This window comes from Emydura macquarii, unplaced genomic scaffold (assembly GCF_026122565.2).
Source record: "Emydura macquarii macquarii isolate MOO-44397 ecotype Brisbane River unplaced genomic scaffold, CSIRO-AGI_Emac_v2 contig_2676, whole genome shotgun sequence".
In the NCBI taxonomy this organism is placed as follows: domain Eukaryota; kingdom Metazoa; phylum Chordata; order Testudines; family Chelidae; genus Emydura; species Emydura macquarii.
The window spans coordinates 19158831-19175776 of NW_027132813.1; the positions used below are offsets into that span (position 1 = coordinate 19158831).

At 46.8% G+C, this 16946-nt stretch overlaps 1 long non-coding RNA gene across 1 annotated transcript; it reads left to right on the plus strand.

The window, feature by feature from the left end:
* The first annotated feature begins 656 nt into the window (after window positions 1-656).
* On the plus strand, window positions 657-11776 carry LOC137164519 (uncharacterized). The gene is made up of 2 exons (XR_010923069.1): window positions 657-758; window positions 11322-11776. It is a non-coding gene; the product is annotated as an uncharacterized lncRNA (long non-coding RNA).
* Window positions 11777-16946: the final 5170 nt, after the last annotated feature.

The following is a 16946-nucleotide window of genomic DNA, read 5'->3' on the forward strand; positions in this document are numbered from 1 at the left end:
CTCATCTTGTCTTTCATATAAAGATCTCACTTCTCTTTCTCCACCAACCCCAGTGTATGCAAAGATGATTATCCTGACACAAACAGACTGTGTCAGTTATGATATATGTGTGTGTTGTGGAGTATTCACCCTACACTAGCCTGAAAAGGGCTACTGAGGTTGAGAAGGGGCCAATTAACTGGATAGGCCACACCTGAGGGAAATTAGGTGGCCTAAATAACCTCTGGTTGATGAGGGAGCCCAGCTGAGAAGGAGCATATCAGGTTAATATAAAACCAGGAAGCTAGCACCAGGAAAGAACTGTAGTTGTAGGGAAAAGAGGAAACCCATGGGATAGTATAAACCCTAGGGCTCCAGGGTTTACCCAGAAGGGTGGTAGAGCAGAATACTGAGAGAGGCAGAGTAGGAAAAGGCTTAGGGAAATAGCAACAAGGTAGGCTGTTGCAGGCCTTGGCCACTGATTAGAGGATCCCTGAGCTGGAACCTGTAGTAGCAGGTGGGCCTGGATTCTCTACTCTCTAATTCCCTTATTCTCACCAGCTGCTGGGAAAGTGGCACAGTCAGGGCGATGGATTTGAAAACCACCTGTGACAATTTGTCCCGTGGGACCTTTGGTAACCCAAAAGGGGGAAAACATATAGTGACTTGGCTAGATGGCCAAGTCATGGAGAGGAAGTGCGCAGAGAGCGAAAAGGGGCCATGGTGAGAGCAAATGATGGAAGGTGGCATGAGATCTGGATGGAGCTAACACCCTGGCAGTAAGTAGTGGAATCCATTAAAATGTGGTTAAAGAAAAGGGTCAGATGGGAGAGTATGGACATGAGGCTATCATGAATCAGCTCAGTAAACTGAGCCTAACCATTTCCTGTAGCAGACAACCCCTGCGTCATGTAACAACTATGCAGAACTGTCCAACAAGTCCTGATCACTGGTGCTAACAGTTTAGACACAATACGAGGATAACACTATACAGAATTACCATGTGATAAGTCTCTATTCAAACAGAATGAAGAACCACAGCAACAGATATAATCTATCCCTTGTTATGCTGCATTGCTTAGTAAAGTAAAATTGAGTAAGGGGTCGGTAATATCAAATATTTCAGAAGGGACATGCCTTTGACTTGATATTTATTTAATAATATATCCTTGAGGCCAATTCACTGACATAGTTGTCACATGTCCCCAAATGTACCACTAAGCTGTCACGCTGTTGGGTTTCCTTAAAGAAAGTGAATATGACAAAGGTGGTTCACAGGAGCCTGACCCGTTTCAACTTATCATTGCCCTGTGGATGCACAATCACTTAGTGATGCAGAGTCATTTTCAACAGTGTTGCTGGATCCTTTCTGTGACCCGTCCTTACCTAGGATAGCGCACTTGAAAATGCCAAGGGCAGGCTGCAAAAAGGAGAGCAGATTCTCCCAAACTGGTGGCTAAAACAGAAAATTCTTTAGAGTCATGTACCCCCACCCCTCTTCACTGATTTCCCTGTTGATTACAGGTAACACAGAAGATTTACATTCATACTTTCTCAGGGACTGGGTTATGACATTAATCTGCTTACATATATTTACCATATTACTATTAAATATCCCAAAATTGTTATAAACTGGACAGATTCTCTCTCAATCTTTACTGTTGAGAGGAGCTGGTCTTCCAGGAGGTGGCAGACCATTTTTTTGCCTTCAGGATCTGGAGTTGGTTTCTCTTTGCTTCCATCTACCTTTGATGAGCCCTTTCCTCAGCAGCTATCTGTCTCTGGTCAGTTTCTTTTTCCAGCTGAGCCAGGGCTTGCTTCTCTTACATTCAAAGTTTTGCTATTTCTCTCTCATGCTGAGGATGCTGGCTATTTTTCATGTGATCGTGGATCACTCGTGATTAATTTTAACCTTTAACACTCTCAGTACCAGATTTTACAATTTGGAATAGCATGGGGTTGTGATTCAAAACCCAAATGATCTGGTTCTGTGGATCCTGCTATGACTATACCAATGTGACCCATCCATGCCTAGGGTAATCCACCTGAAAATGCCAAGATCAGGGCAGGCTGCAAAAAAGAGCAGATTCTCCCAAACAAGTGACTAACACTGCAGTTAGATTTCCCAACCAGTTATAAACTGTGCTTCTGATTCCCCGCAGTGGTTATCAAGAAGCTAAAACAAAAAATTACACAGCCCTCTTTACTGCATTTCAGTCTCTGGATAGCAGTAAGCAGCTAGGGCCAGTAAAGAGAGAAGTTATTTCAAACTCTATTCCCTTTACCAAAATGTTCTCCTGATGCCAAAGGGTCAGCCACATTACCAGATCAATATGTTTGGCTCTTAGTCAAAATACCATGCTGCCAGCCAATCCTTTAGTAACTAAAAGTTTATTATATAAGGAAAGAAACAAATGAAGAGAAAAATGTTAAATGGTCAAAGCAATGAGATACATATAAATGATTTTAAAGTCTATAAATATCAGTTTCTCAGCAGAATTGTGGCATTTGCAGGCTTGTATAGTTCCTCTGGTGTACATCCAGTACCTGGATGGGTCTCCGTACTTTGTTTCACAGCTTCAATTGTAGATGAGTTGAGTCAGAGGTAGGAAGCAGGAATGAAGACATGATGGGGATGTTGCAGCTGCTTTTTATGTCCCTTTGCCATATGCCTTATCCCAAACACAACCACATGGCATGGAAAAGCCCCAGAGTCCCCTGTCCATAGGCATGTTCTTACATGCTCTGGCGACTCAGAAGGTGTAGCCCCTGGGTTGTTTCCCTGGATTTGTTGTACCTGTGAATTCCCCTGATGGGCCATTAAGCTTAGTGCTGTTACCATCCTGTCTGGGGTGTCACCAGAAACGCAGCAGAAGTTGAAACACCAATGTATCATACATATTTAGAATTTATAATATAACACTGATATATGTGCATAAATGTGCTTATCAATTTTAGTGAATTATAACCTTTCCAACAGTACCTGACATGGCATATCTCATATAAATTATTGTAATTTTGCAATATATACATGAAATAATATTATAAATGGGTCACCCCTAATCCAGACAGCATCACACCTTCATGCTGGAATTTGAGATTCCAGACGTTCTTGAGTATCGTTGGATGCATCATGTTTCATAAGCTGCCACTCTGATTACTTGGTGGATAAGTCCTTGCAGGGGTTGCAACAAGCAACTCCACATTCTTGATGGCTAATGTTTGCCTTGTATTCTTAATAGTGGCAGTGCTGTTGTACGGATGGCTTCACTATTGTTGCATCTGCAGAGGCTGTTGAGCAGTAATTAATCCACCAGTAGGGTGGAGGATCTTTTCTGTAAGGCGTAATCTGTGTTTTCACAAATGGAGAGGCAGGAGAGTCTATATTAGTTATATGATGTGCTAGAAATGCCCCTTTTGGGGGAGCCTTTTGAGCTAAGGCAGATGTGTTGTGCTAGCTTCAGAAATCCCCCCTGGGTGTACAGATGCCTCGGGAAGAGCCACATTTTCACATTGCAACTCAGGCAAATAGATTTATCTGCTGCTTATCGCAGAGCCACCATGCAGACCGCATGGATGTATATGCTTTACTGTTTAACTAAGGTAGATATAAAGTAGAGAAATACAAGTTGTGCTCCCAGGTTCATGCTCTTCACAATCACCATTTTACTATATGAAAGACTTAATGAACTGTATAGAATAACAGCATGAGAGGTTTGGACCAAGATTTTTAAAACTGGGTGCCTAAAATTAGGCACCTATTTGAATGTCTTGATTTTCAAAAGTGTTGAGCACCCACAGCTTCCATTCACTGCCAGGGAACTGATGGATGCTCAGCACTTTTGAAATCAAACCATTTATTTAGGCAACTACATTTGGATTTAGGGGACTAACTTCAGGCACCCAGTTTTGAAAATCTTAGTTCTGGTTTAGTGGTTCTAGAGTCACTGAGTCTCAGATACCCAAGGTATTTCAGTGCCTAACTATCCAGACCTGTGGAGTACCATTTAAAATCAGGGGGGAGGAGCACAGATTTGTCTGTCCACCTGTACCTCCTTTTCCCCTCTGATGATCCACCCTCAGCAGTCTGACCTTCCTAGTCCACAAGCACCTATACCATCCCCCTTCCAAATTTAAGTGAGTGGTGTTGCACTCTGACACATGTGGTCGCAGTGCCACTCAGGTTTGGCCTTGCCAAGAAATGGTTGGACCATGGCCTGGGTGGCCACTTGCCAGCTCCAAAGCCTACGCTCTCATTGATTTCCGTGGGAATTAGGTGCCTAAATACGAATAACTTTGAGAATCTGGGCCTTCTATCTCAATTAACCCTGTCTGGAAAATAATGATGATGATACTTGTTTAACTCCAAGAGCTGTTGTGAAGCTTAATGGTCATCTAGTTGTGGGATTTAAAGGTGGAACATGGAACACTTCAATTCTGCAAGATGCTGAGCCTCCCCACTGAAGGCCATAGGGAACTGAGGGTACTTAGCACTTTGTAGGATTAGGTCTGAAAAGTATCAAATACTGTTGTGCCTTCCAATAGAAAAACAGTTTTTAAAATGTAATTAGATTTAACACACATACTGGCTCATTCAATCATTAAAATCCCAGTCCTGATTTAGGTGGTCTGTTTAGCATATAAGGAAAGCAATAGCATACACAAGAGCTCAGAATCAGGAATGCAGTATGAGCCAAACCATGGAACAGGACAGCTGGCGGGTCCAGTTAAATCTTGGTATTAGGTGACTTAAAACCATCAATGTTGGCAGACGATAAAATGTTCCTTTGCCTCTGGGTAAAACTGGTGTTTCAAAAGAACTGAAAGCAGGTACTGAAAGAAAATGTTTATTGTGACTGTGTAAATCCGATTGCAGGATCACAGCTCAATATTTCATGCCACAATAGGACATTTCTTTTGTAGCAGCAGTTACATATTTATTTAATAATGTCACACTGTTAGACTCTGTTTCCCCACCGCATGTGTTTAACTAATTTTAAACTAAAAGTGATGTCTTTTCAAAGGACAGATGTGCACACTCATCATTTTCCTACAGCATTAATTTTTATTAGTACCATAGTACTTTATGTGTATCAAGCACCTTTCCCCCCAAGGATTTCTTCACAAACACTATAAAATACATCACTGAAAGTCAGCTGCCAATAGGAACAATAGGATAAATATTGAGATAATTGCCCCAGGTTTCTTAAGACATGAATTCTCAACCTGGGGATCGCGAGTGACAGAGAGTCCTGGTCACCCTGTCCTTTCCATATTCATAACTGGGGTGGGGGGGGGAGGGGGCTTACTGGGGAATCCTGGTATGGTAAAACAGGTCCTAGTGTGTGAAAAGTTGAGAACTACTGCACTGACAGATGGGATGGAGGCAGCCGCCCCACCCCCTCGCTCCAAACACACACAACACAACAAGGGGAGGAGGGGAAAGCCCTGCTCTTTAATGTCAGCATAGAACAGACAGGACCTTCATCCAAAATTTTCAAACTTGTGTGCCTAAGTTCAGCACCTAAATACGAGGCTTGATTTTTTTCAGTAGTGCTGGGTGTTTGAAACAAATGGCAGTTACAATGAGGATTCTGGGTGCTCAGAATCTCTGAAATTCAGACCATGGGCCTAAGTATAGATTCGGGTGCGTCACTTTAAGCGCTCAAGTTTGGATATATTGGCCTTAGCTTTTAAGGTCTCTTCTGAAAGACACTTACAAAGCAAATGTCACTGCACTTACTTTACCTACTGTGCCTCAGAGAATGATGAACTGAACTGAGCTTGCTGGGATTTGAACCTATGGTTCTAGGGAATATAAGTATTCTTAATAAGCTGCTTAGACCAGTAAACCACTTCTACTGGAGATAGAGCTATATTGCTTATTTTCTTTCCAAAGACAATTAAATATCTATTCTCAGCAAGAATTAGGATTAGTCCTTTATGTGATATTTTTAATAAATCACATTGTCAATTCACTTAGCAATAAGAATCAAGTGTTACCCACCAGTCACCTGAAAGATAGTTTTTCCTTCCATGGGTTCAATATTTATAGACTCCCCCGCCCCCTTCTCTGTTGAATCATTATTACTTGTCTTTCCAGCAGAGAACAGATGATAGTTTGGAAATGTGGATGACATTCAAAGGAATTTTTTCTAGAAAGTGATTAATACAGTGGTGAATATTTTTCAGTTTAGAATCCAATTCAGAATGGATGAGAGCTACAAACTGCTACAGAATAAGTTGTTAGTGCTAATAACGCTGGAATGATTCTGAACTTCATAGCTGACCAGAGTAACAGTTTTGCCTGTTTACATATGAATTCTGAGAAAATGTCTGTCTGGAATTTACATAGATAAAATGGTAATTAAAGCAGCCAGGAAATCCTTTGGAAGTTCAAAGGAAAGTACACATTTGAGAAAGATAGTCATTGATTGGGTCTGTACTTAATTATGGCAGATGGTCTGGAGGTGTTGCAGACTGTCACATGCAATTTAATCAAATTAATAAACTGCTAGCAGGAACACAAACTGGTTCAATCTAATCAAGAAAGGAAGGAGCAAAAGTTGGGAATGGCTCATTTTCTCCTGCCTTGCAAGAGTTGGGGGGGGGGGGGGGAAGGTTGAAATCCTGTCCCCATTCAAGTCAATGAGAGTTTTGCCATTGACTTGAATGGGGGTAGAATTTCACCCAAGGTCTCCTTGGAAGGAGAAATATCTTTGGTTTCCAGAGTGATAAGATGCTCTTCATATCTTACCCAGGGCCCCCACATTTGTGTGTGTGGGGGGGGAGGGTACACTTTACCAGGGCCCAGAGGACAGCCCAGGCTGCAATTCCCATTACCATGAGGAAAAAAATTTTCATGACTCATGAGATTATATGTATGGAATGAGGGATTGTGGTATGTGTGTGGGAGGGGGCCTGTATTACAAGTTTGTACTAGGCCCAAAAAAATTATGCTTGGGCCCTGGTCTTACCTCTAGGCTGATAACACAAATTTTTAAAACCACAATTCAAGAAATCATTTAATCACATGCTTTAGTCTATTCCTATTCAAGAAAGCACTTCCATAACTTCACATGCTTAAGTACTTTCTTGAACAGGGATGCCTTCGTGAATTAGAGCTTCAGATTGAATCGAAATAGGGCTATGTATGAAGCTGATTTCTTTTTCATTTATATTGTTTTCCATCATTATGCATCAACTTGTGTGTGTAAACAACTGTAATTTAAATGCTGTTGGTATCTTTTGCTGTTGCTGACTGGGTGTAATTTGTAGGTAGGTTTTAAGGACTTCTAACTGAAGGAGACATTGCCTGCAAGAATCACAATCTAAAATGAATGCAGTCTCTGTGGTCTTCAGAGCCTAGTCTCTGAAGTGGAACAGACAGACAGTCATGCTCACCAAACAGAGCCCAAAAAAGCCTCTGTTAGAAGCAAAGACAGCTCTGGTGACTGTGCAGAAAGGGAACAAGTTAGGTGTCCATAGACGTCAGAGTGCACTGCAAGGGCCAGTGTTGACAGATTACAGAAGAATGTATGATAATGAGAAGCAGCTCTGGGATTATCTGTCTCTATCACTGTAGTATAGTATTTGAGCACCTCCTAAAGTCCCGGGCGAAATCTTGGCCTCACTGAAGTCAGCGGGAATTTTGCTAGTATTTCACCCCAAATGTTTGATTAATGCATAAAACACAATTTAATATAAGTAAGCTTTTTTTAAAAAGGGGAGAGAACTTCAGCAATTTAATTGCAAATTACAAACCACCAGAGGAATTTTGTATGTGACCTCTTCCGGTTGGAATGGCATGAAGTGATGCAATGCCCTAGATGGCTGGAGTATTGGCACAAACATTCATAAGAAAAGAAATTACTTTATTTATCTGGCAAACATGCCATAGTCCTTTTCCTTCTATAGCTCTCACCTGCCTTTAGATATTTACTGAAAGATCAGTTTCAATGGAACTCAGTGCAAAGCACTTTACACAGTAACTGGCTGTGGAAAGAAAAACAAGGTTACTTACCAGTAACTGCTGTTCTTCGAGATGTGTTGCTCATGTCCATTCCACTATAGGTGTGTGCACACCTCCGTGCACGGCTACCGGAACATTTTTTTCCTTAGCAGATCCCATAGGGCTGGCTCTGGTGCCCCCTGGAGTCCCGCGCACATGCCGTGGTATATGAGGCACTGCCGGCCCTATGCCCCCTCAGTCCTTTCTTTCCGCCAACTCCGGCGGCGGGGACAGGGGGTGGGTTGTGGAATGGACATGAGTAACACATCTCGAAGAACATCAGTTACTGATAAGTAACCTTATTTTCTTCTTCGAGTGCTTGCTCATGTCCATTCCACTATAGGTGACTAACAAGCAATACCTTGGAGGTGGGCCGGAGTTAGCGGTGAGCTGCCTGCAGCCCAGCTCTGCTGAAGCCCACTACTTTTGGCGCCTTGGACAGAGGCATGGAGGGACATGAAGATATGTACCGCCAGCCTGGCAGCTGCTTTGCAGATTCCCTGTCCTGGCACTTCCACTAGGAAGGCTGTGGATGGAGCTTGAGCTCTGTTGGGTGAGCTGTGGCGTCCAGAAGCGGCACCTTCCCCTGCTCACAGCTGAATGCGATGCAGCAAAATTATTCACAAGGAATTTGTGGCAGCCAGAGACCAGTGAAGCTTTCATCCGGTCGGAAGCTGCAAGGAAGAGCTGCATTGCTCTCCGGGACGGCCTCGTACATGTGATGTAGAAGCCAGGGCCCCACTTGTGTTTTAGCGAGTGCTGCCTTCTCCTCTTCTCCGAACCGTGTGGTTTGGGGAAACCTGGGGAGAATATATGATTGGTCCAATGAGACTGGGCAACCACCTTGGGCTGGGGGCCCGGTGCGGTCTCATTGAACCTTATTTTATAGACCACTGAATGAGGGAGGAGTTCTGAGGTCAGAGCCCTGATCCTGGAGACCTTTCTTGCTGAGGTAAATACACACAGGGAGGCCTCCTTCCTGGAAGGCTAGAGTGGAGGGCATGACGCCCTGGGTTCCGGGGAAGGGGCTGTGGGCTGGGAAGGACCGGATTGAGATCCCAGGGAAGCACTGTGTCGCGGGTCTAAGGATAGAGCCTTCCACCCCCTTCAGGGACTGAACCGCCATCTGACGGGAGGACTGCAATCCAATGGCTGCTATGTGGGGCTCCAGGGAAGCCACAGTCAGTCCCTGGAGCTTTAGCTGCGGCAAGTATTTCCCAGCTCGCCTATACTGGCGAGAGGCCAGCATAGTATCTTGGGACTGCTCCCAGCAGGCAAGAGTCACTTCCACTTAGCCTGGTACACGGCCTGCGTGGAGGGTTTCCTGCTACCCATCAGTACTCACTGGGCCTGTTCTGAGCGGCTCGCTCATCGTCTCTTGGCCATTGATGCATCACTCCCCAAGGTGTCAGGGATCTAGGTCTGGGCACCACAGGTGACCATGATCCTGGTAGCTGGAGTTGCGCTAGCTTGGAGGCTTCTGAGGCAGGCGATCAAGAAATCCAGCAGTATGCTGAAGCCGTGCTGGTGTGGCCCAGCCGGAACAATTGGCATGACATCTGGTTAGCCCCTCCTAGTTGAGCAGGACTGTATGCACGAGGGGAGGGCGGGAGAGAGAATATAAAGGTCTCTGATTGCTATGGACGAATGGCGCTGGTGAGCGCCCCTCCCCTCTGACCGTGGAGGGAGCAGCACCATGGACACCTCGTGCTGCAGACCGGTACAGACTGATTCCCTTTGGGGAAACCCCCCTCCAGACAGTCATAGATACCTTTAGTAGGTGCAGCGACCCCTCGTGGTGAGGAAGAGCAACCCTTTGATGCGGACAACCTTGCTGTTCCTCACCCCTGGGAGGTGATCACTGCCAAGTCCAAAGGACTGATAGGTTTCCTTCATAAGACTGATGAATGGGTCCCGCCACCTATCGGTGTAGTACATGGTTGCTACAATGACTGACAGCACCTGTACCTCCCTGCTTTCGATAAAGTGGGGGGACCTTCGGCAAGCCCAGCGAGCATTTCGCGGGTCTTCTCATTGTTGTGCCGACGCCTGTCCTTCCTTGGCAGACGCCTTGTAAGTCAAGGTGAGCGCTGAGACAGCACTGTACCCTTTGCTCGAGGTGGCCGTTATCAGGGTAACTGAAGGAGCCTGTTCCTTGAACGGAATGCCCTTTCACACATCCCGAGGAGTCATTCACCAGACTCGGGAGGCTAGGGCTTGCTGCTGTTGGATTATTATTATTATTATTTTTATTTTGGGGGTCATGGAGGAGAGGAGAGGGGATCGTAGCCCCTTGGTGTATGAGCTGCCTGCTCAGACTGTATCCCAGGGTCATGACTGAAGTGGCCTAAGCGTCAGGCTAACTACCCTCACCCCATAGGTACAGGCCACCCTGTGCCCTATCCGCTGTCAGCAACCTTTGGCTGTTGTCGTAGGGCGTTTGTGTATGTGGCCCATGTGAGGAATTCTGTCCCACAGCTGGGCTGGAGCAAGAAGGTCTGGTCCATGAAGCAACCGGTCACGCCGATGCAGTCCGTAGGCTGCACCTGAGTTAATGTGGGCTTTGTGCGTTTATGAGCAGGACCCCACCAGTTGTGAGAGACGCCTGACCAGCTCACCCTGCTCCGGGCTTGGGACCTGGGCCTGTCTGGGTGGACCAAGCACTGTCAAGTGCACAGCTACCCCTGCCAGGTCTTCAGTAAACACCGTCGGCCAAGTAACAGACCACGGGGTAAGCCGTAAAGCGTTAGAGGGGGTCACCCTTACAAAGTGGAGGAACCTTGAGGATGTGCGTCCCCAACATCCAGGGCGGCATACAGGGCTCTTGTTCCCACTACTGGAGCTGGGGGGACCATGCGAGACTTGAGCCTCTTGTTTGGTATTTGTGGGACGACATAGGTCTGTCACCAGCCTCAAATCCCCGTTTTGTTTTGTTTTTGTTTTGTGGGGGGGGACAAAGTACCTTGAGTAGGACCCCTTCCGCCATTGCCTGCGGGACCTCTCTCACTGCTCCTGGCTGAGGCGGCCTCGACCTCTTGAATGTGGAATTGCCACTGAGAGGGAGGAAGAGGGATGCGTCGAGGGCTGGGGGGGAGGAGACGACTGGGGGCCCTAGCTCGCCGAGCTATCTCAGGGCCCCAATGGGCCGAAGGCCTTCTGGCTCACACAAGCCTAAAGGAGGGTATAGGCTAGGGCGCTGCCCTTATGTTCATCAACAGAAGGGCCTTTCCGAGAGGACCCATAGTCGAGAGGACCTTTACTGAGGGCTGAAGGAGCCAGTCAGGGTGGATGGTATTTTATAGACCCCCTGACTCTGTCCCCTTGCCCGTAGGTCACAAGATGGCTGTGGCTAGCACCTCCGCTGCTGCTGTCCCTGGAGACCTGCCTGACACCTGAAGGTCTGTGGCGCGTAGCAGCCCAGGGAACGGAGCATGGTCTAGAAGTCCCTGAGACCATGCAGCTCCACCTCTATGCGAACGAAGAGAAGGCTGACCCATCCACAGAAGAGCCCTGATGGGCTGCTGGACCTTTTCGGGATAGCCCGGGATTGCAGCCACTAACCTCCAGGCATGCCAATGGCGGAGGGAATGGCTCTGCCCATCGAATAGGCAGCCACTGAGGGTGGCAGGAGCTCTGCTCTGGCTCCCACGGTACCCTGCTCTGCAATGGCCTACAGGCTCAGCGTCTGCTGCTGGGCAGAGCCTCAGCAAAGCAGCTCCCTGAGTCCCCCGAGGGGCTCACCTTCTACTTGTTGGTAGTGCTATTGAATAAAGTTTTCCCAAACAAGGCTGGCCTCCAGTTGCCCTTGTTGTCTGGAGTAGTGCCTGTCTGCCCCACCTATCCCTGTGGCTGGTGGCAACCAGGGGCCCGGGGCGGGGTGATGAACAGCATTCAAACCCCTTGGTTGGGCATAATACTTTTCTTGGCTCATTTAGGCATTGGGATATGGAGGAGGGGATCTCCTGAGCCATTCAGGGGGTCCCAACACGGGCTTCCCCTTAACGTCAGCCCCTTCTCTCTCGCGGAGTTATGGGGGGCGACGGTATATGCAAGGCCAACAAGACTCTTGCCGCCCTTCGGCCACTGAAGCCGGTAGGTGCCAAGGGGCTCCCCCACTCGAGTCAGGGGAGGCTCCCTGGCTGGAGATGCTGGCTCCAGCAGCGTGTCTCCGTAATCCAACCTCGGTGTGGATCGGTGCTCCACCCCCGCCTGCTCCAACGGTGCGGGGGAGTCCGAGTGCTTCCGTCTGCGTGGTGTCGAGTCGGATCGGTGCCGACGGTGTTCTCTGCACTGGCAGCACGCTGGATACTGCAGCGAAGCAGTTGGCTCGGAGCCAGCTCCGGGCTCTGTGACCCAGGCTTACAGGTGGATTTTCTGGAGGTCTGAAAGCCTTATGATCCGTTCTCTTACTTACAAAGAGCTTCCCCCCCCACGCTTTAGGCAGTGGGGGTCAGTTAGTGGGAAAGCCTTCCTGCCGGAGCGCACAGCGTGAAGCCATGACACTGGAGCATACCCGCTCCTGGTAAGAAACTAAGCTAGACTATCTTCAAATGTCTAACTACTACTACAGAAGTTACTAATCTAACTAATTACCACAAAAAAAATCCTAGTTTTAAGGTTTAAACATGGGGAATAAAGCACTTGCAATGGAAGCACAGGCAGCTCCAGTAACCGCCACGGGCAGAAAGAAGGAACTGAGGGGGCGTAGGGCTGGCAGTGCCTCATATACTGCGGCATGTGCACGGGGCTCCAGGGGGCACCAGAGCCAGCCCTACGGGATCTGCTAAGGAGAAAAAAGTTCCGGTAGCCGTGCACAGAGGCATACACATACCTATAGTGGAATGGACATGAGCAATCACTTGAAGAAGAACTCGGAGTCCAATCTTTTCATATCTTGCCACTGTCCAGGCTGTAACAAGCCCTAGATGGAAGATTCAGAATTATTCTCCTCTTGAAACACAGATAAAGTGACTGAATACATTTAGAAACTGTTTGCTTCACAGGTGTGGACAGGAAGCAGACCCTACAGATGAATCAGATGAGCCATTAATGATGCCTGGAAGCCTTTAAAAAACAGGGTCCTGGCTGCTCTAAAGGTATGGTACTCAAGGAGTTAATTCAGTAGGGACAAAATAATCTCCTACAAGTATACCTGCATATGGCTTATATCTATACACTCCTATTTAGCCTACATTTTATGAGGCAGTTCCATGGATTTTTCCAATGGTCTACAAATCCCAAACTTAATGTCTGTGCCTGTTCTATTGAAATTAATGGGAATTTGGAATAATATATTACAATAGAAGTGTGTGGGAATGGCAGTATATGGCAACCTAGTTTATGGGAATGACACTGGGGTATGGTCAAGAGATGCAAGATTGTGAGGTGAGGAGGAAGTGGCAGCATGCTGAACATGATAAATACATTCACCTAGCAACTCTGAGTAGGGTAGGATCTTTCTTAGTTGAGCCATTTTAAAGGGAATATGTAATTTGGGTTGGGAGGAACCAAACCATTCAGGTCTTCTTTACACTTCAGAAAGGAGCAAAGAAAGGGTTTAAACCGTAGGATCAAAGAGTTTAAGACCAGAAGGGACCCTCAGATCATGTAGTCTGACTTCCTATATATCACTAGCCAATAAACACTACCCAGCCATCTCCACACCAAGTCCAACAACCAGAATTAGATGAGCTCCCAGGAGACGAAACTTTTGTGTCCACAGGCAGAGGAGAGCTAAGGCGCACCAATGTTCAAGATCCCTGCAATGGCAGTGAATTGAGTAAGTGAGATACAATCAGAAATCATCCCTCCCCCCTCCCCCGTCTTCCAAGTCTTAAGAACTTGTAGATGAAAAAATCTTGGGTCTTTTAACATTATTTTGTTGGGGGTCCCAAGTCTTGGAAGTAAAATAAAAGGGCTTAGAGATCATAAAACAACGCTTTATTGTAGTTTGTTTTATTGGCTAAACTGATATTACTGTATTGATACTGTTTATATGACTAAGGAGGGAGCCTGGTACTTTCAAATCATCAGTGAAATCCTAGAATGAGAGATATAGGGGAAAACAACTAACATCCACCATCCATAATAGCAGCTGTAATGCAATAAATGACAGAGTATACTCCTGGCCCTCCAAAATGTCTCCTGTCCTACAAGTAAAATTCTACTGGATAACACTGAGTTCTTATAAAATTAAAACCCTCTCTACCTGTGGGACAGGAGGGATTTTAAAAAGTGAAAGCCATATTATCTATTTTGTCCCCAACTTCCAGATTATGGATAAAGCTCGCTTATTAACTCATGCTTTGACATAGAGGACTGTGGTGTTATTGGGAACATGGAAATGCTCCATGTCAGTATAATTGGTCACCAACTTCTGCTTATGTATAATAATGTATTATTAAATCATATTTTGATATAGAGGGAGTGGGATGTTTGGGAAACCATTTCAGCAGTCTAATTATCAACTCTATTATAATGCCTCTCTTTATGACACTCATTAAAGCATTCCAGACAGTTTCCTCCAGCAGAACAATTAAAAAACAAAAAAGCAGACCTAGATTTTTCCATATACACAGACGCACACAAAATTAGGTTCAGAAAACTATATGTAGTTAGCATAATGGGACTTGTACTGCCTGGGCAGTCTGAGTAATATGGGGAAGATGATGAGCTAGCAGGAGGGAGAGAGAGGACTTACAAAATGGTATGTAGGGTCAGATTAATCTGGATGATGATAAGGGCATAATATGGGAGTCACTAGACTATGAAGTGCTTGGCTGAGGCTGGGGGCAGCCAGTGCTAAACTGTTAGGCCTGGTTATGCAGCTTGAATATTATTTTTAATGGAAGTAGGAACCCCCTCAGTAATCTTACAAATGCACTGGGCCTGATTTTCCACCTCAATTTGTCTGAAACATATGAAACATGGAGCATTATGATACCTTTAATATTTCCACCTATAGACTCAGTTTCTTGTCTTCCTATTGCATTCTCTTCCCATCTTTTTCTGTATTTTCTCTATTTTCCATCTATCTCTGTTGTCTCTGCTTATATTCATCTGGATTAGTTGCAGCTTCAGTTCCCTCCCTCTTCATCTCACACTATAGCTCCAAGAATATTTCATCCCTTGACATTTTTTTCCTTTGGTTGCTATCCTGTGTTTGTTCTCCTTTGGCCTCTGAAAACACCACAGGCGAGACAGGGAATCATCTCTGGAGCTCATCTAGATTTTTCTCATTCATTGTGAAATTCAATAGAGTGTCCACACAAGATTTCATGTAAATCCAATCTAGAACTGGTCAAAAATAGGAAAATCAATTTAATGAAAAAAAAATTGGTTTCAAAGTTGTTTCTATTTCATGATTTGAAACAGAATAATTAATCACGTTTTTCTACATTTGTTTCTGATTTTTTTTAAAGATATTTCAAAATGTGGGTGGTTCTTCGAGTGCTTGCTCATGTCCATTCCACTATAGATGTGGGCACGCCTCCGTGCACGTTTCCTGGAACTTCTTTCCCCTTAGCAGATCCTGTAGGGCTGGCTCCAGTGCCCTCTGGAGCCCCGCGCATATGCCGCGGTATATTAGGTGCTGCCTGCCCTACGGCCCCCTCAGTCCCTTCTTTCCGTCCGTGACGGTTGCTGGAACTAGCCTTGCTCTTATAAAATACTATTCCCCTTCTTTGAACTTGTTTGTTATTCTAAATAGTTTAATTAGTTAAGTAGTTGTTAAGTATTGTTAAAAAGAGTAGTTAGAGATAAGACAAGTCCCTACCGGGACTTAGAGCGGCTGGGCTATGCCCCGGTCACTGGGATTCAAGCCGTGTGCCTCCTGCGGGAAGGCCTTCCCGCTCAGCGACCTCCACGACTGCTGCCTTAAGTGCTTGGGGGGAGGCACACAGAAAAGAAAAGTGCAAGATCTGCAGGGCTTTTAAACCAAAGACTCAGAAGGACCGAGAAATCTGGTTAAAAGCCCTGCTGATGGAGGCAGCGCTCCACCTGGCGTCCAGGCCGACCCACTCCACCTCGGCACTGAGTGTGACCTCAGTACACAGTGTACCGCCAGCACTGGCCTCGACTTGGCACCGAGAAACATCACCTGTACCGAAGAGGAAGAAGCAGCATGTGGTGTGCGGCCACTCCCCTGTGCTGTTGGTATGGGCAGGGTCGAGTATGGAGATGCACTGGACCCAGCCCGTTGAGTCTTCTCCGGTGCCTGCATCTCTGGTCAGGGAGCGTCCCGACTCCTGGGAGTGGGAGAGTGCCCCTGCTGATGCTGTCGATACCGGAGGCTTTTTAAGCAGTAAGAGCCTTGTTGGCCTTGCCTATGCCACCTCTGCCCTGCCCTCCGCCGAGGGAGAAGGAGCCGGTGTCACGGGGGAAACCCACGTTGGGTCCCCTTGAAGGGCGGTGGAGATCCCCCGTACGGGGAGGAAGATCTCTTGCCAGACAGCCACCGGGGGTAGAGCAGCTCCTCCAGCAGTCACTCCAGGTTGGCATCGTCGAGCCGGTCTGCTTTGACTCAGGATGCGGAGTCTCCCTCTCGGCGCCGACGTTGATCCCCGGCACCAGAAGCAGCGTAGGCCAGGAGGCGGCACTGGTCGAGGTCTGCCAGACGGTGCTCGGACAGCTCCCGTCCCAGTTCCCCGGCACTGAGGAGTTTGCCCATCCCCAGACGGCGCAGAATCCAGTTGCCATCAGAGGACCTGGCACTGCACAGTCCATGACACGGAACACGGTTGCCGGAGTCCAGCTCAGCACTGAGGAGCTCGGAACAGCGCCGACCTCGGTCACCGAAAGGGTCTGCAGGACCACACGGCAAGCGGTACCGGAAGTCATCGGTACCCAGACAATGCTCCAGTACTTCTAGCTCTTTGGAGAGCACTTCCGTTCGTTGGCACTGTTCGCGGTGACGGAGGCAGTCCTCATCATCCTCCAGGTCGGAGGTGTTGAGAGG